Source organism: Nylanderia fulva, unplaced genomic scaffold (genome assembly GCF_048542155.1).
Source record: "Nylanderia fulva isolate GAGA-0341 unplaced genomic scaffold, ASM4854215v1 Scaffold19, whole genome shotgun sequence".
In the NCBI taxonomy this organism is placed as follows: domain Eukaryota; kingdom Metazoa; phylum Arthropoda; class Insecta; order Hymenoptera; family Formicidae; genus Nylanderia; species Nylanderia fulva.
Genome location: NW_028190161.1, coordinates 3,543,211 through 3,571,159, shown reverse-complemented (window position 1 = coordinate 3,571,159; position 27,949 = coordinate 3,543,211). Strand labels below are relative to the sequence as shown.

Below are 27,949 nucleotides of genomic sequence, written 5' to 3'. Positions count from 1 at the left end.
AAAAAATTTGATATTTTATCTATTATCTTTTCTTAAATTAGCTATTATATTTTCTTAAATTAATTAATCTTATAGACTTTAGGAAAATTTTGACAATATTTACAATGTATACACTATGTGTATGTGATAATAAATTACAAATGCAATTACAATATAATTTACGCAAACACAACCTTCGAAATAATGTATATCTCTATAGCAAAACGTTTCACAAGTTCACGCGATGAAAAACAGATTATATCTCAAGTTTGGAATTAAAGCCACGCTTGGTATCGCGTTGTTGTCGATCTTATCGAACCGAAAAAAAGATTGTTTCTCTTAAAAATGGATTACATCAATTAATTTTTACTCTCCATTTAATCTTGGCATGACGATAGCGGTGATTAATTCGTAAAATTCTGTTGCGTCAAGTTTTCCCGATCGTTTTCTCAAACTTTCGCGATATTCGCTAGGTGATAAAGGCGCATAAATCACCTTTAAATAATTCACGTAATCCGAAATTGCTAATTTCGCGCGCGTGCAACGATAAATTCCGGCGCGATCTCTTTCGTGATAAAACGATTATTAAGAAACGTGAAAAAAAGAATATCAGATGACAGCGGCTACGTTGACGTGTTGTCGAAAATAATTTTGCGTCAATACACCGTTACGTAAATTTAAGCGAATAATTCGTCGCGTTATCGTGACGGACGAAATATCAGATGTAAATAATAAAATAAATATACATAGAGATGCTCCAATTCAATCGACTGTCAATATGCATATTTATACATGTGTGTAGGTATGTAGATATTACTTGTCACTATTTTCTTTTAAAGATATTGATGCTAATGATAACCAAGGAAGAAATTTACATATTACTGCATAATTAATCGAAGCAATTTAATGCAAGTAGCGGATAAATAATTTATATTTAATTAATTAGTAATTACATTGCACAAGATATAATTACTTCGCAAGATATTTTATCGTATTTATTGTATTTATCTACTTCCTATATATATTTGATAACATTTTTCATGTATTGATACATGTGGATAATATTTCGGAGGTAAAATATAAATGTCAAGATTACTTACTCTTTATATCATGGAGATATTATGTTTATAAACAAATGTTATCTCTCTATTTAAAGAATGCATCACATACATTTGAATAAGCGTCGAATGCGGAATATTGCATTCTGTCATTGTTTGATAAAAATATCGAGTTTTTCCTCAAACTGTAATGAAATTTCTCTTCGATCTCTTTTGTAATCGTTCGCGTCGCGTGTTACTTTCACATATCGCCCATAATTTGATTGGGAACTCGCAATCAAGGGGATTCTTGATTTCTTTGATCTTTTGTGAGTTCGTTACGCTCTTATCTTTGTTAAAAAAAATTGCAGCTCATGCCATATTTAATTTTTCCTATCCACACCTAGTCACTTTTGACGCGAGCCGACACGACGTTGAATTATGAAACTTACAATTAGTTATATTGATATATTTGTGCTCGTATTATTCGTGCAATCTGTAAATATTACATGACTTTTGTTTACAATTTGGAGATAAGCGTGACGATGATTGTACAGTAGGTATCTACATATATGTCGTCGTCAAGCGGCCTGGTGAGGAGTTGATAAATGTTGCGATAAGAATCCGTGTTTCAATAACTAGCGATTTCCTTCTTAGAGATAGATTCGATCTCATCGCCAGTCGTTTTGAGTCGATGACGCAATCGGTCAAAAATACTCTCGCGCTCTTAAAGATCGACGGTAAATCGATATTTGTGCGTCTTCCCGATTATTGCCAAAGCCATTTTAATAAGAGCGACATCGTTCATTTTTATATATCAGTTCTTATCTTGCAATTAATAACAGTCTGGAAATGTGTTGGTGTCTGAAACGAAGTGAAATTATTACATTTATATAAAAGCGTTGACATTAAAATGTTATCAACATTTACATTCTTGTATCTATAGCTTGTCTTATTATGTTCATATCGCGTTATGTAATTCGACTTTACATCAACCGGTTATTGAATATCCGATTCTCGAGAATATATGTATATATATTGGAGAAAAATTGCCGTCACGTACGAGAATTGCATCGAGCTACGAGATATTTTAATATTCGCCTCGCGCGCGTTTCTCTATTTTCCGCAACGAAATACGTCGCCGCAACCAATTGTGCTAACATTTGCGATTCGCTTCCACTTTCTACAAACAACGTCTCGAGTGCGGCGTTTTCCGATCGCAGTTAACGTTTGTCACGCGTCGAGCAGCAAAATTATAAATTTTTTCGTCATGATATAACAAGAATATTAAAACTCTCCCTGGATGGAAAGAGCTTCTCTATATGAAATTTTTACGCGGAAACTGCCTGTTTCCAACTTGTTTTCTTCTTAAAGTTTACAATGCAACGTTCGAGCCGGAAATTGCGACGCCGGAAACGATCAAAGAAAAATTTCCCGCAGTTTATGTCCCTGAAATAACTTTTTACCGTAAAAACTATTACATATATAAACCGAGCAGAACCATGCAATATCGCAGCTGTCAAAATCAAAACTTAGTCAAAGCAGTAGCGCAAATACGTCATATATTTTTGAAAAGTTTCATATTTGACAGGCGATACCAGCTGTGTGTTGAACGAAAGACAGAGTTTATATCTCGTACTTAAAAAAAATTTTTTTAAAACTCGACTCAATTCGTTTGAGAACAAATTGCGCGAGCAGCATCTTCATTTATCTTCCCGTTTACTGCGTCGTAATTTAAGATGGCTGATGCAAGTATCGTCGACTTTTAATCGATAAGGGTCCGAAGTGACGTACACTTTAGTGGAAAGCCACTTGTATAGCCAACTAGCAGGTGCAAGTTGTATCTCTCTTTCTATTCCGCTTCTCTCGCTTCTGTCGCGAATTCTGATCGGTTCGTTTCTCTTCCTCGAACGAACGAGCGAGTCCGAAGAAACCGATAGCCGCGGTAATATATCGGCTATGTATTTCGATAAATTCGATATTCAAATCTCCCAAAGAACACTACTTCCACGAACGATATCGCGCCTATATCGTATCTCTCGATTCTATCTTATCGCGTTGAAGAACGAGAGCCGGTGAACAGTCGGAAAACAGCGCAAAACGTGCAATTTTATTGCAACTTGCATCGCTTTCCATAAGGTATTGTGTATCAGACTCTTAGAGAAAAGCAATATAAATGACGAAAAATAGCGATTATTTCAATATCGTTATTTTATTCAATTTTTTTCAATCGAATATTGCAGTGATATTTTACATTGTTTTTTATATAAATTTTATTATTTTAATTATTTTCAAATATATAATATATTAAAATTAAAATATTAAAATTTGTGAAAGAAGCTGACACTATTTTTTTGACACATTTTTCGATTATACGAAACAACATTTTTATCATAACTGTCATTATCATAATATATTTTGACAGCCTCGAGCTACAGAGTAATAGCTCGGATGCCAGTTTTTAAAGGAAATGTACGGTGGTTGCAAGCACAGGAAAACGATATAGATTATTTTGAGGTGCTCGCCCTTTGGCGAAACGATCAACTCTCTGCGAGACAGCTTCTCTGATGCGAAAGCTCTTTGATCCGCGATGTAGCGGCCTTGAATGCAACACGAGTCGTGCATTGTTAAATGAATGGATTGTTTGTACGCGGACGATTTTTCACTCGGGGCTACGACTTGTCTTTACTCTCTTCTTTCGCCCCTCTCGTATCATCACATTCGCTATAAGATGCTTTTATTACTGGAAAATTTATTTAAAATATTTCAAAGAGTTGTGGATGTGTTCCTTTTTTAATAAAATTTTCTATATATATATATATATATATATATATATATATATATATATACACAGTTTAAAAAAGCTTTTAGTATTAAATATCAACATTTTATATCTCCATTGAAACTTTCAATTGCAATTAATTGAAGAATAATATTATATTTTTTATATTTATTATAGTATTTTTATAATATTTTCATATTATAATCATGAATATTTATTACAATATTTTATATTTATATCTTTTGAATATGAAATCGAAACATTATTTACTTTTCATGTTAATTTTGCAACTAAATAGAATGTCGATATTAAAAATAATATCATTATTTTATCCTTTATATCACTTTTGCAATGCATTGCTGTAATAAAGTGATGATATTAAAATGATCAATATTTTTAATTATTTTGATTTTCTATTTAAATTGTTTAAACGCTAAACACAATAAAACACCTTATGGAAAGCGATGCAAGTTGCACAATACTGGTCTACACATTAGGCGCAAGTTTCTCGCGGATATAAATAGAATGCCTTGTCCCGTTGGTCTACGAAAGGAGCAAATGGATTATCGCGCACCGACCCTCCGACCACGACTCCTCTTCGCTCTTTTCTTTCTCCTTTTCCGCTTCTTCGTCTCGCCTTCCTCTCTCCTCTCGGATATTTTACGCTTCTTTTTTTTCTTTTTTTTTTTTTTGCTCACGCGCGGCTCTCTGGCACCGGAGAACCGCGTGGCTTTCTATTTGGCGTAGACGATGCCAAATCGTCAAGTAACTAAAATTATTACCAAAGGTGTACGTACTTCTTCTCACACTTGACTTAATTGCGATGTGGATAATTAAATTGTGCGTCGCTGTGTATTTAATTAACGACACTTACCCCTTCTCCAATGTGATTAAAACAGTCTCGCGATTATTGCTTTTCTTTTGCCGTACAATCGGAAGTATATAATGTAGCGAAATTGCGATTCCACGAAGCGATTCTATTGCGTGGAAAAATTGCACGCTACATTTATGACGGCTATACGTGCGTTTGATCAACCGTATTATATATATAACGCTCGAAGCGTGGATATAAAATATTCATCGAGTTGACGGAAGATTTTTTTTCTCATGGATCTCGATGCTCTCGATACGAGTGCCGACTAAAAGAACTTTAGACTTTGTTTAGACTTCGACCGATGTCACATCAAACATTACACATGAGTTTTAGGCAGGAATTTGATAATACTGTCAATATTGTGAACACGCACAGAAAAATAACGTGTTTGTTTATTCATAAAATATAAAGTATTTCTATCTGCATTTACATAAAAAATTAAATTCACGAGGTATATTTAATCTTTATTCGTAAGGCAGCTTTAATTTTGCATCTTATCATGTTATTTCACGGTTATGGGAGATGTTATGCGACGTAGTTTTATTCACGACGCTATTTTCCATTCAAACGTCTCTTGACTTGACGTTATATTTCATATTTTTACGACACTCTTATAACGTGTACGCAAATATCAGGATCGCAACAATAATAACAATGAGTTGCAATTATAATTTGTACTTAGAATATTGCATCGTGATCTTATGCAAGGCATTTCTGTAAAATAGAAAACTTCTGACGATGTCGTGTCACAAATTGTTGCCTTTAAATAGACATCAGGTTTTTCTGCGTATCCCGGCAGGTTTTAGCGCGAAAAGTCGCTATTCGTGGACCGATTTGCGAAAGGTCGGACGTCACATGTGGTTGTGCTGGACTTTATATATCTAAACCGGTGAAACCAGCCAGCCGGATTTAAAAGCGATTTAAAGCCCTGCTCGTAACTTTCGAACGACTACTAGTTCGCGTCACTTCAGCTTTTCCCGCGCACATTACATACATATACACGCGTGCACATTCGTATACATGCATATACATATACATATATTCGCGTGGCGGATTAAGCAACGATTAATATCGTTTATCAGTATCATCGATTAGACGTAATCGACGTGTATTACGCGCCTGACTGGTTTCGGTGGTGCGTGAGTCATGTGTCGTCCTTCGCTCGTTTTTGCCGCTTGCTATGAATAATGATCATCCTTTATGTCAACATCTCATGGTATACGCGGAATTGTAAAATATGTTCTCTTTTATTGGCTTTGCGGATCGATTAACAGAATACGTACATATGTGGATGCAGTTAAAAGATTTATAATATTTACAGCGCGCGAAATATCAAAGTTAATGGTGACTAACATTTGTAATTCTGAATGCTGAAAATATTTATTTATTTACAAACAGAAAATAATCAAGAAAGTATATAATGTAGAATAATGTCACTATTGAAGTAGAAAGAACAAATTGAACAATTATTGAAAGTAATTTATACATTATAGTACATATATTTAAACGACATGTGGAACAGATACACCGAATTGGAAAATTCATTCGTCTATTGGTTTAAAGGTTTAACATTACATAAAAAAATATCTACGATGTATTGTGATAAAATATATTCTTTCTGAGAGTTTTAATAAGAAAATAAAATTTACTTTGCTTGGTAATATGTTGTTTCACAATAATTCACAATTTCGAGAAAAATAAAAAAATTAAAAGAAATGTAATGTTAGTCAATAGAATTTTTTGATTTTTTGTAAATTACTCTTTAAAGGCACACTACATTTATTTCACAAATTAAATTTTTATGTCAATATGACAAGTATATAAAATAAAGATCCGCAAATGGCAAGATATAATTGATGCGTAGGAAAGTTAGGGACATAAAAAAATTTGTTCGAGAAATTTAAAGTTTCAAGTTGGGGTAAGAGAAGCGACAATTCCACATAAGCAAAGAAACAGTAAAATCGATAATCACCATCGATACTATAGCGAACGTGATGCATATCGCGGGGTGCGGTCGGCGACGCGTGCGTTTATCTGCCAGTTTAATGCTAACAAACGCGCGCGATTCGATCGCGTGTCGAGTACGCGATACGTGCATTCGAACGAGAGTAGTATGCATATACGTATATAGACTCCGACTCTCTCCCCCGGGCCAGAAAATCATGGGGTAGCTTTACCACCTGGTCGACCGCTCCCTCTCCGCTACCGTGTATATATGCACGTGCGTGTGTGCATGCACATATAAACAGACACATATGCAGTCAGGATTCCCCTCGCGATTGTCTGCGCCCTATGCATGTCTTTCTCTTTCTCTCCCCGCTCCTCTCTAAAATAATGCAACACGCCACCGCGGCCTGTCTGCATACCAGTCGAAGTACGATCACGCGATTCGCTCGTACATATCGGTCACCCGGTATAAACTGTGTGGGCCCTTCCCGTAACTATCTGTCTCCCCGGACTCATGTACGGATTTCGAGGGTAATGCTCAATTTCTCTCTTAGTAGTGTGCCCTATAACATCAATGGCAGATATGCGCAAGATATGCAATATTACGTACGACGATGGTATAGGATAGTATTTCTGCAATTTATGGCTGTGTACATTCTGTGTGTGCAGTACAGATTACAGATTATGTAGCACGATACACTGTAATCTAGACATCTTATAAGGCAAAGAGAGGCAAGGATTTGCTCGGCCATTTTGCGTTCTATCCGACATGTGCTGCATTGTTAGTTGCATTTGTCATCGTCCTTTGTAGATTCAGCAAACATTTTTTTTTTCTACGTATAAACAATATTTTAAATTGAATATAAAGTGTTTTCTACCTCTGATATTTTTTCAATGTTCAATATGAATTCTATTCTGATATCTCTTCTTCAATTGCAAACTTTTTTTTTATAAAAAGAGAATTGCTGTAAAAATATTACATACATATTTATTTTTTGTATTGCAATTATATATTACATACAAGTCTTATGAAATATTTATAAAGTAATTTTAATGAAAATTTTGAAGATCCTATAAGTTTACAGATTTCTGTTGTGATAAAGAACAAAGATAATGCTTATCTCGGAAAAATAAATATGTGAATGTGAAAGAGAGGCTTAAATGTGATGAGTGTAACATATTCCTTTGATAGTTCACGAGTGCAAGTCGGTATTGCGAAAGTTTAATACACTCGTGCAGGCGGAGAAAGGAAAGTCACACCACATGCGCGGGATTTATTGTCGTTCAGCGACGATAGACGCGAGATATTACGTTACGATAATTGTTTTCGATACGAGAGGTAGAGGTAGACTGGCGCCCCTATAGTCTCGACATAACGAGGATACTTTTTTTTATTCTGCTCTACAAGAGCAACAAGTTCTGGATCAAGCGCTGTTTGATTCGGATCAAAGTTGCGATAATAAAGACGCTCGATTTCTCTCATCTCATCTCAATTTCTGAGATAGGATTACACTTAAAGAAACAAGTATTTTATTTCTCTTCTATACTTGGAATAAAATCCAAAAAATATTTCGATGGTCTTTTTTCGATCTAAAAAAAACATGTGAAATAATTTTTTATACAATATTTTAATCGATGAATTCGATGCGGAAGAACAGTTGCTCGAAAAGGTGATGAGTAATATTGCAAATGTAGCTCGACTAATGTAGGAAGTAAAACAAATAGTAGCGATAACAAGTGGACAGCCAATATTAATTGAGGTGTCGTTTGAAACAACATTTCTAAGAAACGTCTTGCAGACCTGAGAATTATCTTGCAAATTTCCTTACCATTATTGTACATAAAACTCTATGTGCATTAATGAACACAAATAGAATTCTAGAAATCACACGTATAAAATACATATGCATATTTATAATAAATAAATTTAAATAAATTTAATTAATGTAAATTTTAGATTTATATATATCGCTATGAGAATGCATTATTTTGTTTCACACGCTTACGTAGACGGTTCGCAATTTCTTTAATGGTCGCTTCGCATTCACGGGCGGAAATTATGATGAAAATAATTTTGCGTGGCTTAACGCGTGCGAAAGGATAATCGCCGCAAATCAATCGACTAGAAAGTCTTGGGAGCGTGAAAAAATTTCGCTCGATAGCGGATTTCTCGCCACGACGACCTCGGAGCGATAGTCTCACTCTGCTATATCCTCTTGCTAGTTAATTGTCGCTTGATATTTTCTAGAAAGCCCAAGAGAGGATCGACAAGCATGCCGGCCGGAGTACGAGGGCAGGGTTGCAAGGATATAAACAACAACTCTCTTGCCGCGTACAATGGCCACCTCTTATCGTAGAGGGGGTAGGTGGGGAGAGGGACTCGTTTAAGAGACGTGATTTAACGCGCGAGTATCGGCAGGTCGACCGGTTAACTAGAAAGTTAAAATATCTGCAGGAAATCGTGCCGATGGATTTCTCGTATGAATCGATAGTTTAGAAGCGATCTCGATCAGCGAGGTCAGCGCGCGAGCGATTCGCCAAGGTGATCGACGAGTTCTTCTCTTCTGTAGTAGCAGAAGCCTTGCGGTCACTCATACATATATGTGCGAAATCTATGCGATCATTGAAAGGCGATGAAAATATTTTATCGCGAAAAGATTGCCATCTTTTTTTCCCTAGTCGTTTGCCTTGTACCATAAATTGTTTCGAATGTTAGATTATATCGTGGAATTTTGAAAACTAAAGAAAAAACTTTTCTAGTAAATGCTTTGTAAAAAGTCTTCAATTACTTTAATAACTTTTTTTGCAAAAAAAGCTTCGTTTTTTATGTTTTCTAATATAAGTATGACGACATGTAGGCACAGTCCAATATATATATAATGCTTAGGAAAAATGTATTAATTATTATTAATCTGAAAAATTGGCAAGTATTTACAATGTAAAATAATCAAATTTCAAAGTATGATAAACGTAAAGGAGTTTTTCCTCCCTTTTATTTTAGAGATTTCTAAATATGTTTGAAATAAAAAACGTGAAAAATATAATCAGCATTTAAACTATTTTTTTTAGAAATTAATTGAAGATTTTTTCTACTAAAATATGCGTGCATAATAAATTGTTGTTATGCATTTTATTCAATTACTTTTACCGGGAAAACAAAAGATTCGAAGTGAGACGACATATAGCCGGCGAGATGGTGCTGATTTTATTTCAAGGATGAATAGGGGCTTATAGCCTCGGCACTATTTCCAACGGTCCATTAGTTCGTTGACTAGGAGAGGAAAAATGTAATAAACCGCGACACGTCGCGTCTTCCTTTCGGCGCGATATAGAACCTTCCGCGTGCGCGGGAGAAAAATTAAATTGCTTCGCCTTCTTTTTCCGTCCCGGTCGTTCTCTTCGTCTTCGTGAGTAATGTAGATTCACGATTCGCTATTCAACTTGACAGAGTTTCCGCGTGGAAAATTCTTACTTCCGCATCGTTCCGCGCAAAGCCTTCGTCTACGAATGATGATTAATCTCGATAGAAATCAGTTCTTGCTTTTATTAAGATTTATTAAAAATTTGTTATTGTTATTTCTATGTGTGTCAATCAATTATAGAAATAATTCTTCAAAAATAATGTTTAAAAAAATTAAACCTCGTGTAGTCTCGAAAAAAAATAGAAATTGAATACACCTTAGTTTCTATTGTGAAGATAAACGTTATTAAATTCAGTACCTATACCGTTTCACATCTTAATTAATGCTCGCGCAACATGTTTTCGCACGATATACGCGGAAATTCGATCGAGGTAAGCGAAACGCGATGGAAACGGGTTTTACAGTTACGGCCTGATGTTTACGAGAATCCTCCCTGTGCTCTCTCTGTCTCTCTTTCTCTTTGAGTATAAATGTTATTTGCACGTGGAAGAGTGTGTTTGTACGTTGTTCTCTCTCTCTTCGTTCATCTCTCACGACTGTTGCCAGCGTTGTCGTCCTCGTTGTCGTCCTCGACGACGAGGGTGACGATGGCGGCGACGGTATTGCATTAACACGCTCGAATGGAAATTGCAGCATCCTGGTCATTCCGACGTTTCGCGGACGCGTTTACGACGTCGTTTCCCTCCGGTTTTAATGAACAATGAGAACGACGGGAGATGCGCTCACGCATCTTTTCGCCATCGTCAAATTGCGAATCGTGTACGAGTTACGTTGATTAACGCCCGTAATGTGTGACGGTGATTCGTGCAAAAAGGGATTTAAGTGTATCGAACGCGATAAAATTTAGTATAAGCATCATTTTTTAGAAAAATATTTTTGCATTAATAAATGTGTCAAAATTATGTACATTGTTATAAAATTATTTTTATACTATGTTTTCATGTTTCTCGTGATTGTTTTTAATATAGATGAAAAATTAAAATAGAGAGGTTCTCCTATTTTTAGGGGATTTTTTGATCGACTTTTTTCGTAAACTATACAGTGAGAGAAATAAAAAATATTAATATATGTACATACAGTAAAATTAATCGAACATTTTATATATATTTTATTGTGGATATTGACATTTTTTATTGTGGTGTAAATATTAATCAGAAACTTTAATAAAATTCTTTTACCTACTGTATTTTCCCATGATTTTCAGGGTAAATTCTAAGAGAAAATTCCTTCTGTGTAGGAAGCATTGTTTTTTAAACAAATATTTTTCCATTAATAAATGTATTAAAATTATGTGTGTATGTTATACAAATTAATTATTTTTATAAATAACTTTTATAAATTATTTTCATAAATAACTGTTTTCATGTTTCTCGTAATTTTTTTTTTAATATAAAGGAGAGATAATATAAAGGAGAGACCCTCTATTTTTAGGGGAATTTATTTTATCGACTCTGTGTCGTAAGCTATATAGTGTTACGATTTGTTTACTCCGTCAAAATTTAAGCTTTATCGGTGTCAGTCAGTCGATGTCAGTCGAAGCTTCTCGTACATACATGCGCGTTTCGTAGAAACCGATCGGGCGCGCGCGTTGCCTCTGTTCACCGTGGAAAATCGCTGACGAGGGGAACTTTCTAAGTGCACGGCTGCATAATCCATCCATCGCATGTCGGCCCGCCGTTGTGTACACACGCGCGTGTATACCGTGTACGATCAACTTTCGACCTCGATGGAAATGTAACAGGTAGTCTCTATAGTTTTCTCTATCTTTCTTCAGCGCGGAGATAGGCGAGGTAAAACATATATGCGTGACTATGTTCGGATTTATAAACACGTATACGTAATAATTGATGCAACTGAAAACGTATATATGCGGAAAATGAAAAAAATCGTTACGCTCGCCGTCATCGAGTACATATCCATAATATCTCTATTCGACGCTGTTGTTACTTTTGCGAATTCCGATATATGTAGCGCGCGTCGTAGTTTCCCGTTATCAATTGCAATGTACAAAAACTGGCCGTAATCAGCGCGAGCGAGTGGTTTCCACGGATTTGCTATCGCACGTGCGGATATGCTAAGTGACTATTGTTCGTCCGACTCACGTCACAAGCTTGTCTACGGAAACCGCAAGGTTAATTAGGAGGACTTCGGGCGCATATTCATGCTAAGGCAAACACAATGTTTCTTTACTCGGCAATTTTCCAACGGCAAAGACGAGATTACATCAGGGCCTTCGATAGTGCTATTTTTTGCTTTGCATACTGCGAGATCGTGCACGTCGATCGAAGCTTCGGGAATTTTTCGCCAGTATGTGTTCTGTCCACAGTGAACTTTAAATCGCGATATCCTATTCCGTAGGAGAACGAATTTCGTATCATATTCAACTGTTAGGTGGTAAAAAGTCGAGTAATGGATGCAAATATTTCCTTCAACAATAGAGCTTGATTAATTTTAATGGCGCTATTGTAACTGCGCGACTTCAACGCGTGCCCGAATAACCCAATTATACATTTCTCTTATTATTAGTCATATCAGTAAGAATTATGATTTTATATATATATACTTTTTATATAAAAATATTATATAATAAATAATTCTTAATGATACATATTCATAAATGTGCTAAGAGACACCTTTCATCGCATTTTATTGATATATACGAGGCACCGATAACAGCGCGAGTTTGTGATCTAAGCGATCTCAAACGGCGAATTTCTCGAAATAATTATTAACCGTGAAAACGATAATAATCCTACGTGTGTACATATATTCGCGAGTTCCACGAAGGCCGCTTACCTACGCTTGGAACAATATCAAAAGCGTGATACGCAACCATCCAGAAATTACGGCGGTCGTCCACTTTGACGACTCCTGCCCGCGCGATACGACGTTACTTTACGCTTTAACTGCTACTATTATACTTGCATCGGCGAAGATTTACAAAGTTTACGCACTATTTCAACCCATCGTACATATCTCACGGTTTATGGAAATACACGTGTTCAAAAGTTTCTCGCTGCCACCGTTTATTCTGTTATTGCTCGGCAAACTACTATATCATTCGCTTACACACAGGAAAATACGTAGACGTATACAGCTGTTTTATATCAATTTTGTAATCTATGTAGCTCTCTTCTTTAAGCAGTCTAATTTGCCTCAACTTCTTGGAAACAAATTAAGAATCGCATAATTTATTTTGCACAAGTATAAAAAAATAGAAATAAAGAAAAATAATAATTGAATATATTATATAAAGATTAAAACATTTTTTCTTTTATTGTTTTTTTTTTTTACTTCTTGAAAATCTCTGAAAAATTAAGATTCATAAAATGATTATTTTTGTAAATTTTGGAAAATTTTATTTTTTTTATAAAATTTCATTTTTTTGCAACAATGCAATTTTGCAGATTTTAATATTCGCAATTAAAATAATAGCTGCTACTTGGGTGTGCTCATCCTTCCCTTTCCTCTTCCGGTGTTTCTTACGGCGCTTCTGAGAAAGAGCGTCTCGTAATCGGACTCCGGGGAATATAGAGTGTCATTTTCATGTGTTATTATTGGTCCCTGAACCAGATTAGATTAATGCAGCAGTCATTAGTGTTTGCGTCATGTCCTCGCCGAGATAGTTCATCCGCTTACTCTTCTCCCTAATCTTCGCTCGTTCTCTGTCTCTCTTCCATATGCCTCCTGTTGGCTCGGAGCTTGATTTGTCACAGTGCCGTTTCTGCATTAGTATGATCATTAGTCAGGAAACCAGCGCTGATTTTGCAGTTCTCTTATTTATATCATTTATACACGTCATAGATTATAATCTTATCTCATTTCTATAATATATCGATATATCGTATAGTGAGAAGGTTATCTTTCGATTGGATTATCGATTAAATCATATGTTATCGCAATAATTTTATTTTTTGATAAAATTGATCTGTGAAAAAACGTATTTTATTCTCGGAACAAAATAATATTACATTGTAATATCCAAATTATATATCTTTAGTTTCACAATATTTATATTTCTCCAAAGTTGATATTTGAAAATCGTCGCTATAAATTCGCGAGATATATCGATGATCCGGTTGTCGATGCTTCGGAAACGCGGTCTTATTCTTATAAATGTATCATCCTCATCGTTAATGCGCAGATCGGTGAAACGGTACTTTCTGCTCGCACATTAATTCGTCTCTTCTTCATTTCTCTCACGATGCTCCCTTTGCGTTGCTCCAGCACGGTTTATCATAACGCCGCCCGGTCTCTCTTTCCCTCAGTGGCTCATATGTTGCGGCTCCTCGTTCTAGTTTTATTTTTACACGGGGATGGATTTATTTCCGGCGGTAACTGCGTTCGTAGGACCGTGTACGGACTGTAAATTTATCAGCGCCGACGTCTGCCCATTGGGCAGGTGGACGTGACGTGCTTTTTCTTCCCTCGCGCTTCTCCACAATCTCTCGCGAACGAGTTTTCCCACCTCCGTATTAATTAGCTCTCTCTTTTCGCGATGTTCACAACGCGACGTTTATTAAGCAGTCACTGCTCGGTGCTGCTGGATGATTAAATAAATGATATTCCGTATGTATGATTCATTCATGAATCGCATTTTGAAATGTGCTGTCAAACAGAAATTTGCGCATGACATTTATTAGACGATACAATTATAGAAAACTAATTCGACTGGATATAAATATAAATATGTCGTCATAAATTACACAAAAAAACCTCAATTTCTAATCAAATGTTCCTTTACTATAATTGTAATTTATAACTTTCGCTATATATAAATATATTAACTAGCTATAATAAAAATTAAATATATACTACAAAAATAAAATAAAAATTTCTGTTATTTTTTTTACTCGCGTATTTTGCGATTTCCTAGAAGTCTTTGCTCTTTTCACAAGTCTCTTAACGAGTTAAACGATGATAAGGACGCACATGATCCTGAACAAGATTCTCGGTTTCATTAGGACTCGGTTGAGTCGGACTCTCGGAGTCTTCGGGTTTGGTTGGTTCTCTTGGACGGAGGGCCATCTAAGTTTATCTGCGTTATTTCTGGCGGGAGCTGACGCACCGCTTCTCTCCTCTCCTCTCTTTCCTCCACGGTCGGTTGCTTTCAAAGAATTAACCCCGTGTATGTTCGAGCGAGATGCGATAGAAAAGTTAGCCATCGGTCGAAATCATTCGCCTTCTCTTTTCCTCTATCCTCTTTCTCTCTTAAAAAAAGCGTTTGTAGGATGTTTAAATTTATGAGGCTATATACATCGATATTTTTACTTGCTATCAAATATCGAGACGTGCTTGAATTTAATAAGCTCCCGATATCTTTGTCCATCCGGTATTAAGTATCAATGTATTTTTTTTTTTTTTTTTTTTTTTTTTGCAAGAGATACCAATATCATCCAGTAATCAATTAAAATTGCAGAGAAATTAATGTAAGTTATTAATATACATTATGTAATGTGCAGATTATATGTCGCAATTATTGTTCAATGATAATGTATTTTTTATCTAGGTATTAGGTATCTCAATATTTAATATCACAAATGAGATAATGTCAAAAATTTTATTAAAGGAGAAATGCTAATATTTTTATTATCGTACTTATATTGTTAGTTACTTTAGTATATCGTAAGCATTCTCGAACTCTATGACAGAAATATGTAAAATCAGCTGGACTGTATGACTAGTCAAGCTTATTTTATATATTTCCGTGAATTTGTTTCGGAGCTTTTTCCAAGTACAGCGTATAGCTTAAACGATGATTGTCGCGAAATCCCGTTTTATTTATGTACTTCCCGATGACTTCCTTGTGTCATAAAACCGCGTCGCATCCAGCAGAAATAAGCCTGACATTTCCGTGTCTTATATCTCTTTAATTGATATCTGGAGACCGATTTAATGTTGCGCGCGTTATATCGACGGTGCCGGATGTAAAGGAAAAAAGCGATGAATACGTAATCGCACGATGGCGATGTTCCTCAAAACGTCCACTTATATTTAGATATTCTCGGCATTAATATTTCTAGTTTATCCTTCAAAGTTCTGAAGAGTTATTCGTCTTCAACATTTTACATCTTTGATCTAAGTCGCCAAGTTATTGATTGTGATTACGCATTGAGTGAGTTTTCTGATGTAATTTTTTTAGCGAATTATTTATGGTTATTTTAATTGAGACATATAAATTGAAAAACTACAACAATATTCTTTGAGTTTAAAACACACAATTAAACGAAATCGTTTAAGAAATGGTACAAACATAAAAATTCGTAACCATATGTGATAATTATTAATTGAAAATATTAATTTACTCATAAATTATATTTTTAGATGAATCAGTTCAATAACTCTTTATTTTTTTTAATGAATATATGCTGTTTATTTATTGAAGAACTAAACTATTTTTATATTAAAATTGATTTTCGTAAAAACTTTATTAGCTACTGAAAATTCGTGTAGGTATATATTTCTTCTCGCCGACTTACATCATGTTTACGTATTAATTCATAGTGAAGATATCGATTTCACTAAGTAATAGAGTCTCTTGCGTAAGTGTGCACGCCGTGTAAAACGTGTATTCTGAAACTCGTGTAGTTTAGCACCGAAGCTCGATCGAGCCTGTCGTCTTATGTTTTATATTATGCGCGTGCATGTATGCGCGTATGAGTACGTGTGGAAGATAGATAGCCAAAGAGCAGAAAAAGATTAAGTTACCGAGGCTCACCTGTTAGCTTGAAAACCGAGTATACGACTGCGGTAATCTGTGGCTCGATGCACACTTCGGTGGCGCAGTAATTCTCTTTCTTCATACACACGTATGCTCACTTTCTCTCTCTTTCTTTTTCTCTCGTCTTATCTTGCTGTGTTGATATTTACAAACGGTGTCGTATTTCCAGCATCGCCATGTCAGTTAGACTCGTCACTCCGATCTCGGATCGCGATCGAAGTTTAGAATATTTTTTTGTGACTGACGATTTATTTGTACTCTTATTTTTTTCGTACATCATGGCCTTTATTGAGGAGACAATTTGTGATTTTCTATTTAAATGTAGAGAGAGAATACGGCAACTTATATACGCTTAAAATTATTTTTGTAATTTATTATATTTAAAAAAAAAAATTTTTTTTAATGTTCTATATATTTGATTATCTTTGCTCGAATTTTAATTTTGTATGTTTTTAAAATGTATTTATTTTCATGTAAAGAATAAATTACAAAGGCTTTATCAAGTTTTAAATGTTTTAATCATTTATTAAAAATATAATTATTTTTAAATCAATATCCAATTATTTTATACATTTTTGATTCTAGTAATTTGACTTGTCAAATATAACGGTGTATTAATTTTTCTAAAAATTATGACTGTCAAATTTTCGGTACATGTGTTGTAGGTACGAGATATGACTTGCGAGAGGATTAATGATTAATCGTGGATATCTCTGTACGAATCAAACCCGTAACGACGATCAGATTTCGCTCGTCATCGTCGCGGTAGCGAGACTGATTCCTCGAAATCCGGCGGGAAGTCTCTCCTTATCCTTGGGCGCTTTCGGCGTTCGTACGCACGTGAATATTTTGGCATGAGAAGAGAATAATAACAGGCGTCGTGTAATAGCCGTGCGTAAAGGTTACGCGAGCCCACGTCCTATTCACGCGGCAGTGGAGGGTCCCCGATTGTGGGGCCCCGTGTGGTGGCTACGCTTACTCGCTCGCTCCTCGTGAATTATTCATTTCGGGGCCGTTGGATCCTCCGTTCACGTGATCGTCCGTCAGTCTATAGTCTATACATATGTATATACGCGCACGTGTACGTGCGGCTCGATATAGCGCTCATCATCCCTTTCACGCGTGTCACTCTTTTATTCCTCTTCTGCCCTGAACGCTGCTAAAACACGTTCTATACATCTCGAAACACTTGTCGAAATAAACGCTCAATTTGTACGTTTCTAATATACGTCTATAGTCTATAGACACGCTCGGTTTATCTGCATCTTTTTACGAAATATATATTTACTCTTTCTTCCGTTCTTTCGAGCCTAAATCTCATTTTGGATTCAGGAAGTTCAAGAAAAAAAGTAGTCATTACGGTCGCTATTTATTCGAACTTTGCATTTTTTAATATTGATTAAGGTTCTTTCAAGGAGCAACTTTTACTTTATTAATTTAATTTAGTAATTGAGGAAAAGAAATAACGCGTTGAATCTCTGCATCGTATACACAATAAATATTGGTTCAATGTCAAAGCACTTCAATGTCAAAACCTGTATATGATTTCAGGTAGTTGTATAGGACATTCCTTTATACGGAGTGACGAGATGACATAATCTTTAAATAAATAATAATCCTTAAGGTTGCCAGTAATAATTAATAAAAAACCACTCCTCAATGTTTAAAGTCGACCAGACTGGCAATAATTTATTATAAATAATTATTTGAAATACAACAACAACGTTTCGGCTGTCATTGCAGCCCTTTTCAAGTACATCTATAAAAAGTTCAATCAAAATAATTATAATTTAATACACTTATTCGCAACAATTAATTATACATTTAAATACAAAAATGTGTTACATACCAAATTTAAAACAGTAAATCAACTTCTATGCAAACTACCGACAATGTTAACGCTTGTTTTGATGAACAATGTAAGACTGACAGAAGTAAGCACATATTAAATAGATGTTAACTGTTCACAAGAATCTTAGTCACTAAGCGTTAAGAAGATAGAGACGAAACTAAATGTGTCTTTCGTAATTTAAATCGTCATAATAAAGTCAAATAAATAAAAATAAATAAATAGGTGGATATAAAAATAAAAATAAAATTAAAAGTAAAAATAAATATAAAACGACTTAAATAACGTCAAGAACACGATCATAAATCCCACTGAAATTCTCCGTATCTTTCTGTAAATTAATACTTTTTCCTTGTTTTTTTATGTAAAACATTTCTGCAATTTCTCTTTTTCTTGTCTGTTTTTCCTCATGCAGAATCACCGGAGAATCCCAACGGAACTCATGATCGTTGCAAGTCCGATGTAAACTAATGACAGAATGCAATGTCTTGTCTTTTTTATGTTATTTCTATGTTCTTTAATGCGCGTTTCTAAATGTCTCTTTGTCTGTCCTATATAAGCCGAATCGCAATTCGCACAATCAATTTTATAAACAACATCAGTTCTTTTTAAGTTTTTGATCCCATCTTTACCTCTTTTTATCAACGTGTCCAATTTTTTTGGGACAGTATACAAAGCATCAATTCCACTTTTATTGATGCAACGCGTAATATTCTCGCTAAGATCTTTAATGTAAGGTAACACAATGCAATTTCGCGTATCAAATTTATTTCGATTGGGCGAGTTAAGATTACTGCCAAATTTAATCGCTCGAAGTCTTTTATTGATGTTTTTGTTAATAATTGTTAACGGGTAACAATTATTAATAAGGATTCTTTTGATTAAATTAATATTTTCTTCATGAAAAATAGGGTCAGCGAGTAAAATAGCCCTATCAACTAGGCTTGTAATCACGCTAATTTTATATCTCATAGGATGATTTGACAGAAAATTAATATAGCGGCCTGAAAACGTAGGCTTTCGGTACCAATTAGTCGTCAATCTACCACCGATACGTATAACGTTCGTATCCAAAAAACTCAGAGAACAATTTTTCTCTAGTTCGAACGTAAACTTAAGTCGAGTGTGGAAACCATTGAACACACGAAGCATATCCTCAATTTTTCCTTTCGGAATAATTGAAAAAATATCATCGACGTACCTAAAATAACAATAGGGTTCGAAATCCAATTTACGCAAACAGTATGATTCCAAATCGTCCATAACAATGTCAGAAAGAATCGGAGACAATGGAGACCCCATCGGAGAACCGAAAACCTGTTCGTAAAATTTTCCGTCAAAAACGAAGCTCGTTGAGCGCATAACCGTGTCAATGGCGTGTAAAAACTGCGCAAGGCTAAACGAAGTAAATTGTGAGATGTCATCCCATCGGTTTTCTATTGCTATTTTAATTAATTCCCAAGGGGTGTTAGTAAAAAGTGAAGTCACGTCCAACGAAATCATAACAAGGCTGTCGTCGATGTTTCTGTCTTTAATAATCTCCACAAAGGACCAACTATCCTTGACATGAGATCGAGGTTTATTGACTGCATTTTGTAGTATCTCACTCAAAAAGGATGCTATGTTGTAAATAGGACTTCCTACAGTTGAAATTATGACGCGGAGAGGGTAACCTACCTTATGAATCTTTGGTAAACCATACGCACGAGGCAAATTACCATTCGTACACCTCAATTGTCTGTATGTGTTATCGTCTATTAATTTATTATCTAACCAAGATTTTAATAAATTAGCAACCCTCGTGCTCAGTGACTTCAGCGGAGTCCTATTAAAACGATTTAAATTACGAAAGACACATTTAGTTTCGTCTCTATCTTCTTAACGCTTAGTGACTAAGATTCTTGTGAACAGTTAACATCTATTTAATATGTGCTTACTTCTGTCAGTCTTACATTGTTCATCAAAACAAGCGTTAACATTGTCGGTAGTTTGCATAGAAGTTGATTTACTGTTTTAAATTTGGTATGTAACACATTTTTGTATTTAAATGTATAATTAATTGTTGCGAATAAGTGTATTAAATTATAATTATTTTGATTGAACTTTTTATAGATGTACTTGAAAAGGGCTGCAATGACAGCCGAAACGTTGTTGTTGTATTTTAAATAATTATTTATAATAAATTATTGCCAGTCTGGTCGACTTTAAACATTGAGGAGTGGTTTTTTATAATCTTTAAAATTCTCAAGGAACCGGTTTTCGTTTTAGATAAGTAAAAGTATATTCTTTGGTTTGATTTTTATTGTTCGGAACCTGTCGTTGCTGTTTTTTTTCCGTGAGAAATTTCCGTGACTGAAAAAATTATTACGCACGATGAGTTCTTCTTTCGCTTACGTAACGTGGGCGCCCATAGAACAGCACGGCAACAGGCGAGCCTTGCCAAACGAACGATTAACCTCGAACTTGTCGCGACCTCCGTCGCCGTCTACGAACTCCGTCCGACGTGTTACTCCAGTTTCTCCGTGACAATACGTCACGCTGAAGCGGTGGCACGCCGTGCGAAATAAAATTTTGCGCCGCGAAAGGCCGCGATTGCACGAGGCGCTTGTATAACGTTGCTTTAAAAATAGTTCCTCGTTGGCCAACTACATTGTGTCGCGAGACTGTATATAATAATGATGAATGACTTTCGCTTTTTTTTTTTTTTTAATTATAATTTGCAAAATATTTCTATTTGCTGATAAGAAAAATTGTTTGCGGACCTCAAAAATATCACGCGGGAAATTATCACAGGGAGTCTACGCTTTAATCAAAATTAATTAAATCGCTCGCGATTGTATTTTTTATTTTAAATTGAGAACTATAGAAGAGGACGGCTTTGTAAATGAAACCTTGACAAATGTCCCGAGCGAATAAAAATATAATTGTGATCCCCATTATAAAATTATCCGTTTAATCGGATGTCCACTTGGCCGCTTGGTCGAAAGCGAGATAATTGTTACCGAGTGTTGTCAAAATACTGAAACGATAGGACGGGCGTTCGGTCATTCGTCGCTCGTTTGTGGCGAGCGCGTTGAAAATCGCGAAGTGAACAAAGCGCGCACGTATAGGAAACGCGCGGCGGCCGCGCTCGAAAGCTGCAAAACATCCGGATGTTTAGCGCGCTTTTGAAAACGAGACCTCTTCGCATAACCGATGTAACCCACATGTGCGCTGCGCGTCGCCCGAGCGTGTAATGATAGCGACAAGCAGCGGAGCGGGCAGGCGGCTTAGCATCATTGAAAGGTCAAACACTACTACAAGAGAGAAAGAATATACGCACACTTGTCGCCCGCCTCGTTTACAATGCACCGTGCGCATCCCGGCAATGACAGACACGTCGTTTTCCTTCGGTTCGTTCACCCCACACTGAAATATGTTTTGAGAGTATTATATTCAAACACGAGAGAGAGAGAGAGAGAGGGAAGCACGGAGGAGACGATCATCAGATGAGAAACTCGGGCCGATTCCTGTTTCAATTGGGATGGTAAATATTCGAATAGCTGCGTATTTTATCCGGTTATTTCGAATAAATTCGATTACGAAATTGCCGATTCTAACACGTGCTTAAATATTCAAGATATTTCAACAGTTCGGCGAGGTATCTATATTCACCGTATCTCGTACTATTTGTCTCTATATACGAAGATTCGAAAATATTTTTAGATTTTACGAAAGATCGAAGAAAATGTTAAAAGTTTGATAAATATAGAAATAATATAAAAATTGAACAAAAAATATAGCATATACACAGAGATCATTTTCTCTTATATTGTTAGAGTTTTATAAGAGTTTCTCTGATTAATATATACCACAATAAAAAATATTAATATCTATCACAATAAAGATATAAAATATGTTGGATTAATTTTACTATGTACATACATATTAATATTTTTTATCCATATTGTCTCACAATTACCCTGATTTTCCGAGTAAATTCTAAGAGAAAATTTTCTCCGCGTAGAGATAGAGTGTAAAGAAAATCATATAGAATTTTTTTGAAAAAAAAAACATTCCTATACTTTCGCATGAAACGATAAAAATCTATTTGTATTAGTTTATACAGCATCTCAAGTAATCGTTGTTTAATTATTTTTATTTACCCGCGATAGATTGATGGTGTTGTTCGGAATTTGCGCCGCTCATTCGACACTCGCGCGCAATTCTTTCTCGTACACGAATAACATGTTCGTTTTTCAGCAGCCTCGCGTATTCGATCGTCCGGTCGAATCACTTCGCCCCGCGTTGCTTACCCGCGATGCAATTTCGCCGTCGCGTGCGGTTGCATCTCGACGCGAATGCGACACGACGGGACGCGCGTTGCGGCGCTCCAATTAAACCCGACCGGCCCGAAACGTATATTTCCCATCTCCGTCTCCATTTTCACAAATCCCGAGAGCTCGTTGTATGTATTTATACGTGTCAATTCCGCGCGCGCGGTTCATTCGATTCATTCGATAGCGAGGGGTTGGGGCGAACGGAAAAGGCATCGTATCTAGAATTCGAAGTCTGGGAAGGGGGTGGGAAAAAGGGGGGTGGCCTGTGTGTTCGTTTGGCACCTAGCCAGAGACCGACTTACCCAATTAGGTTTCATCACTGGGTCGCGGCAGCTTCCCTGGCTGCCAATATTTGCAATACCTAACTAAACTGATCCAATTATAACCAAACCGACCGGCCGTTCCATCAGCCGATTGACATATAGCTTCGCCGTGCGCCAGATATGACGTGGTGATGCTGGCCCTCAGTTTCACCGACGTTCATCATCGTCGGCCGACACATGCGCGTTTGCTAGAACTTTGAGAGACGTCCGGGATAATTCTCGTCTCTGAATGTAATTGAAAAATTGACATGGAAAAGATAGCGTGCGCCGTTTATATTGAGAAAAAAAATGGTTTTTTTTTTGTTTTTTTTTAATCGAAAAACGTTCTTGTTTTGACGTTGATCTTTATAGAAAAAACCGCAAGTGTCTCTCATGAATATTTTTGAAGCGCAAAAACATCTTTTCGTAATAAAATAACAGGAGTAATTGTATTTGGAATCCAAAATATTTTTTGATACACTCGTATTGTTAGTAAGACATTCCTATTTTATTTAACATTATGTCACGTACTACCGGTTTACTCGAAAATAGTATCGCATTATTAATTTATGCTATAATATCTCAAAATCTCAACATATTATTAATTCAGATCAATTAAATTTAGATTAATGATATCCTTATTTTTAACATTCAGAATATTAATAAAATTCTCTTTCGTATTAAAATTGTGTCGAAAGAAATGTATGATATGTGACTAAGAAAAATAATAAAATAGAGTAATGGCTTTCATTCCTTCCGGTTTCTTATTCCGATCATTCTCTTGACGAGCCTTTCTTTCTATAGCCGCGCGCATTTATCACAAAAACCTTCATCGTGAATAATAAATTCTCGCGGGTAAAAAATTTTCTCTCCCGCGATTTTGCTCAATCGAATTCGCATTTTAGGATACTGTGTGAAGGAGAGTCTCTTGTTTTCCTCGCTCGAAGCGTCTCTCCGACCCAAAACTCCGTCTCTCGTTCCCCCGACGAGTCTTCCCATGGAACATTTGCGAGTTTCCTGCAGCTCGTTAATTTATTCCCCGTCGATAGGTAGGTCCTCTCTCCCGAATTCCCGATTCGCGTTCGCACACGCGCGCGCGCGCTTTACACACACGAGCGCGAATGCTCTCGAGAGGTCCGAGAAGAGAGTCCATTGGCATTGCAGTCCAGTAGGAACATATCTACCGAGAGAGAGAGAAGGGAAAAAGGGGTGCATAAAGGAGAGCGCGACGGTGGAAGAAGGCCAAGAGGGAGCTCCCGCTATTCCGGGCATTCGATTTGGTATTTTTCTTTGTATATCGCGGATAGTTGAAATTGTTCCGCAAGCAGGGCATTGATATATCGTCCCGCGGGTCCTTTGAGCTGCCCGCGCGGCTCCGAATTATCGTTCGCGTACTCTCACGGAACGCGGTCCTTTTCCCTCTACTCTTCTGCTCGCGATAGCATCCCCGTCGCACATTTCTCGTCTATATCTCTCTTCCTTCCCCTTTACCCGCCCTTTCCGAACTACCGGTCAATTTATTCGGCGGAACCTTTGCTTTATTTCGTCTACAGTTCGAAATGGGAGACTGAGTCCTGCAAACGGACTTTTCTCCTCGCGTGCTTTCCGCGCGGTTGCACCTGCAGTCGATCCTTCCGACTTTTTCGAGCCGCCATTTTTGTCTCCTTGTTTTTACCCCCTTCTTCGTTATTTATCAGAGCGATTAATTTGATGTGACGTGCTTCAATTTTCAGATACATAATTATCTCGTATAATAAAAAAGAATCTATTTTTTATTAAGTACGCACATAGAGAATTTTCTCTCAGTGTTTATCCTGAAAATTGTATGATAATCATGGGACAATATGGTATTGGAAGAATTTCTCTGATTAATATTTATCGCGATAAAAAATATTAGCATCCACCACAATAAGATATAAAATATGTTTGATTAATTTTACTATGTATGTACATATAGTGAAATTTATTATGTACATATTAATATTTTTTATTTGTGATAAATATTCATCAGAGAAACTCTTATAAACTTCTTCCAATAAATATTATCCCACGATTACCATAATTTTCAGAAATTCTAAGAGAAAAAATTCTCTCCTTAGAAGAAATTTTATTTGTTAGAATTGAAAATATAAAATCGCGTGAGAAAAAAATCACGATTATTTCGGATTCACAAGTATAGTAGATTTATCAATATTTTTCAGAGAAAGCATGATTAATTTTTTTATTATGTTCAACATTTTGAGAGTTCTATATTTATTTCAGATTCTATTCAAATTAAAAATTACATAATACATATCTTTTTTTCCACATTATCGCCGTTCCTTCGAATGCACGAACAATCCACGCGAGATCGTAACTTCATCCTTTTCTCGCGGTAATCGACTTGTCGAACGATTATCCTGTACCACCGATTTTTCGCGCGGAGAATGGCGATTTTATAGGGCTCTCTTCCTTTTCGCGCTCTCGCTCCGATATATATATATATATCGAGGCTTTTAAGAACCACGACGGCACGGGTGAGCTTCATTCTTGCCTCTCGATTTCAGTCCTGCGCCTTCTTTCATGAAAGAACCTGTGCGAAGCATCCTGTGGGCTCATCCCCTGGAACTATGGCGCGCGATGGCTTTCTACTCTTTTTTTTTTTTTATTTTTATTCTTCTCTCCTCTCTTTCTCTCATCCGCTTACACCGAAAGTCCGAGCTCCCCTTTGTGTGTAACGGTGAATCACGAAAGGGACGAGGGGGCCAGGTCGACCGCGCGAGAGAGAAGTAGGAGGAGGGGGAGGATGGGAAGGGTCCGGAGAGAGTGGCGTGGGAACAAAGGAAGGCGACGAGGAGGAAGATGCAGAGAGACAGCGGCGCATCCAGCCTCCCCTCTATCTCATCTCTGCCTCTTTCTGCTCCGCTCTTGTTCCCGGTCTCTCTCTCTTTTGCGTCCGTTCCTTCCTTACCCTGGACCTCTTCCGCGCTTCTACGATCTATCTTCGGGCTTCCAATAAGAAGAAGTAAATCACTCGGAGAGAAGAGACGACGCGGTATCCTCATCATTGTCGTTTACTTCTTCTTCGGCGATCGATCGTTTTCGGGCGAAATTATTTGCCGTCTGCTTATCCGTTTCTCTCCTCGCCGTGTTAATAGTATATTGTGTATCAAGTGCGGAAAGTTGACAATTGGTCACGAGTGCGACCATTTCACACGAGTGAACAATTGTCAATCCGCACGTGGTACACATACTATTTTGTATTACAAGTGCGGGCAAAGTGGCTTTTTCTGCGCGTTTTCTGTGCGCAAGGCGGCCGATCGCACGCCGCCATCTTGCCGCGGCACGGTGGGGGAATAGCCGTGTTCAATATATTTCCTACGGCTTCAGCCGTATACAATGACTTTTAACGCGGCTGAGCCGTAGATAATGGCTTTGAACGCGGTTTATTCACTCACCGCGTCGCCGCTAGATGGCGGCGTGGGAAATTGGCCGCTTTCCGCACAGAAAACATGCACCGAAAGTGCCACTTTGCCTGCACGTGTAATACAAAATTAATTTCTTAGGGATTATTATTTAAAATTAATTTCCATTGTCCGTAACTATAAATATCGCACGGCACGTTGCGCAATTCCTTCCCGCATTGCTCGCGAAAGAAGCGCGGCTATAACGAGAAATTGACATAAAGGGGGCCCGGGTCTCTCCCCGGGGTTAACCAGTCAAGTAGCTCCTCGATCGACTTCCCTCTCTCCCGTTCTCTCTATCCTTCGCTTTTATTCGTTCCATTATCTTTCTCTTAGATGCCTCATCTCGATCGGTTCACGTAAGTGTGCATATGTACAAATGGCGTGTGGGTGTGTTTGCGGCCGGTTTGCGCTCCGTTCGTATAATTCTCGCAGGATGCAGCAGCATATGACGGAGAAAGGGAGAAAGAGCAGGCTGTGTGAGCACGCGAAGATGAGAGGGGGAGGAAAGGCTGCGAGATGCAGTTCTATAGACTTATTCTTTACGCCGTAAGATGTAACGGGTTGCTGCCGAGTATTGCCGTTGAAAAGCACTTCACTCGGCTGTACGAAACTCCGACGACAACTTGCGCGACAATTTCGCGCAAATAAATCCCGTCATATTTTTGCATATAATTTTGATTAATTTTAACTTGACATTAATTATACGTTAATCTTACCACTGTCGACAAACTTGTAATAAATCCAAATATTATATTTAATAGAAGATTTTTAACTTGAATCATAAGTAATTCGTGTAATACAATATTTGATTCAATAATGTATGGATACGTATAATTATTTTTTATTTATATTATAAATGGTAGAATATAGTGAAAATTAAATGCATTTATATTTTGTCAAGTAATAGTGTATAGGTGTAATAATAGGATAAATGTCGTTTAACTATATGGACCTGCTTTTGCCCAAGTCAGAGTCACTAAAGACAAACGTGTAACGCACGTGGTATCTTCGTGGCCGCACCTGCGTGACGTCATTCAACGGTATAATGATGACTATATTTCATAATAACGACGGCGATCGAGCCTCACGAATGAATGGAAACCCGAGCGTGACTGCGTGCGAGAAATCCGTTCAAGCTTACGAAAATTTGTTTTGCACGAACGTTTAAATTTTAATATTTATAGCCTAATTACAACGATTCTTTGTTGATTAAATAATTGAACAATTTTCAATAGAATTTACGTTTCAATTATTTGATTTTAGTAGATATA

The 27,949-nt window shown here is 36.6% G+C and overlaps 1 protein-coding gene across 6 annotated transcripts in view; it reads left to right on the top strand.

Annotated features, from left to right (window-relative positions):
- Positions 1-27,949, top strand: part of scalloped (TEA domain transcription factor 1 homolog scalloped) — a 162,505-nt gene that overhangs the window by 10,472 nt on the left and 124,084 nt on the right. The window lies entirely within an intron of this gene.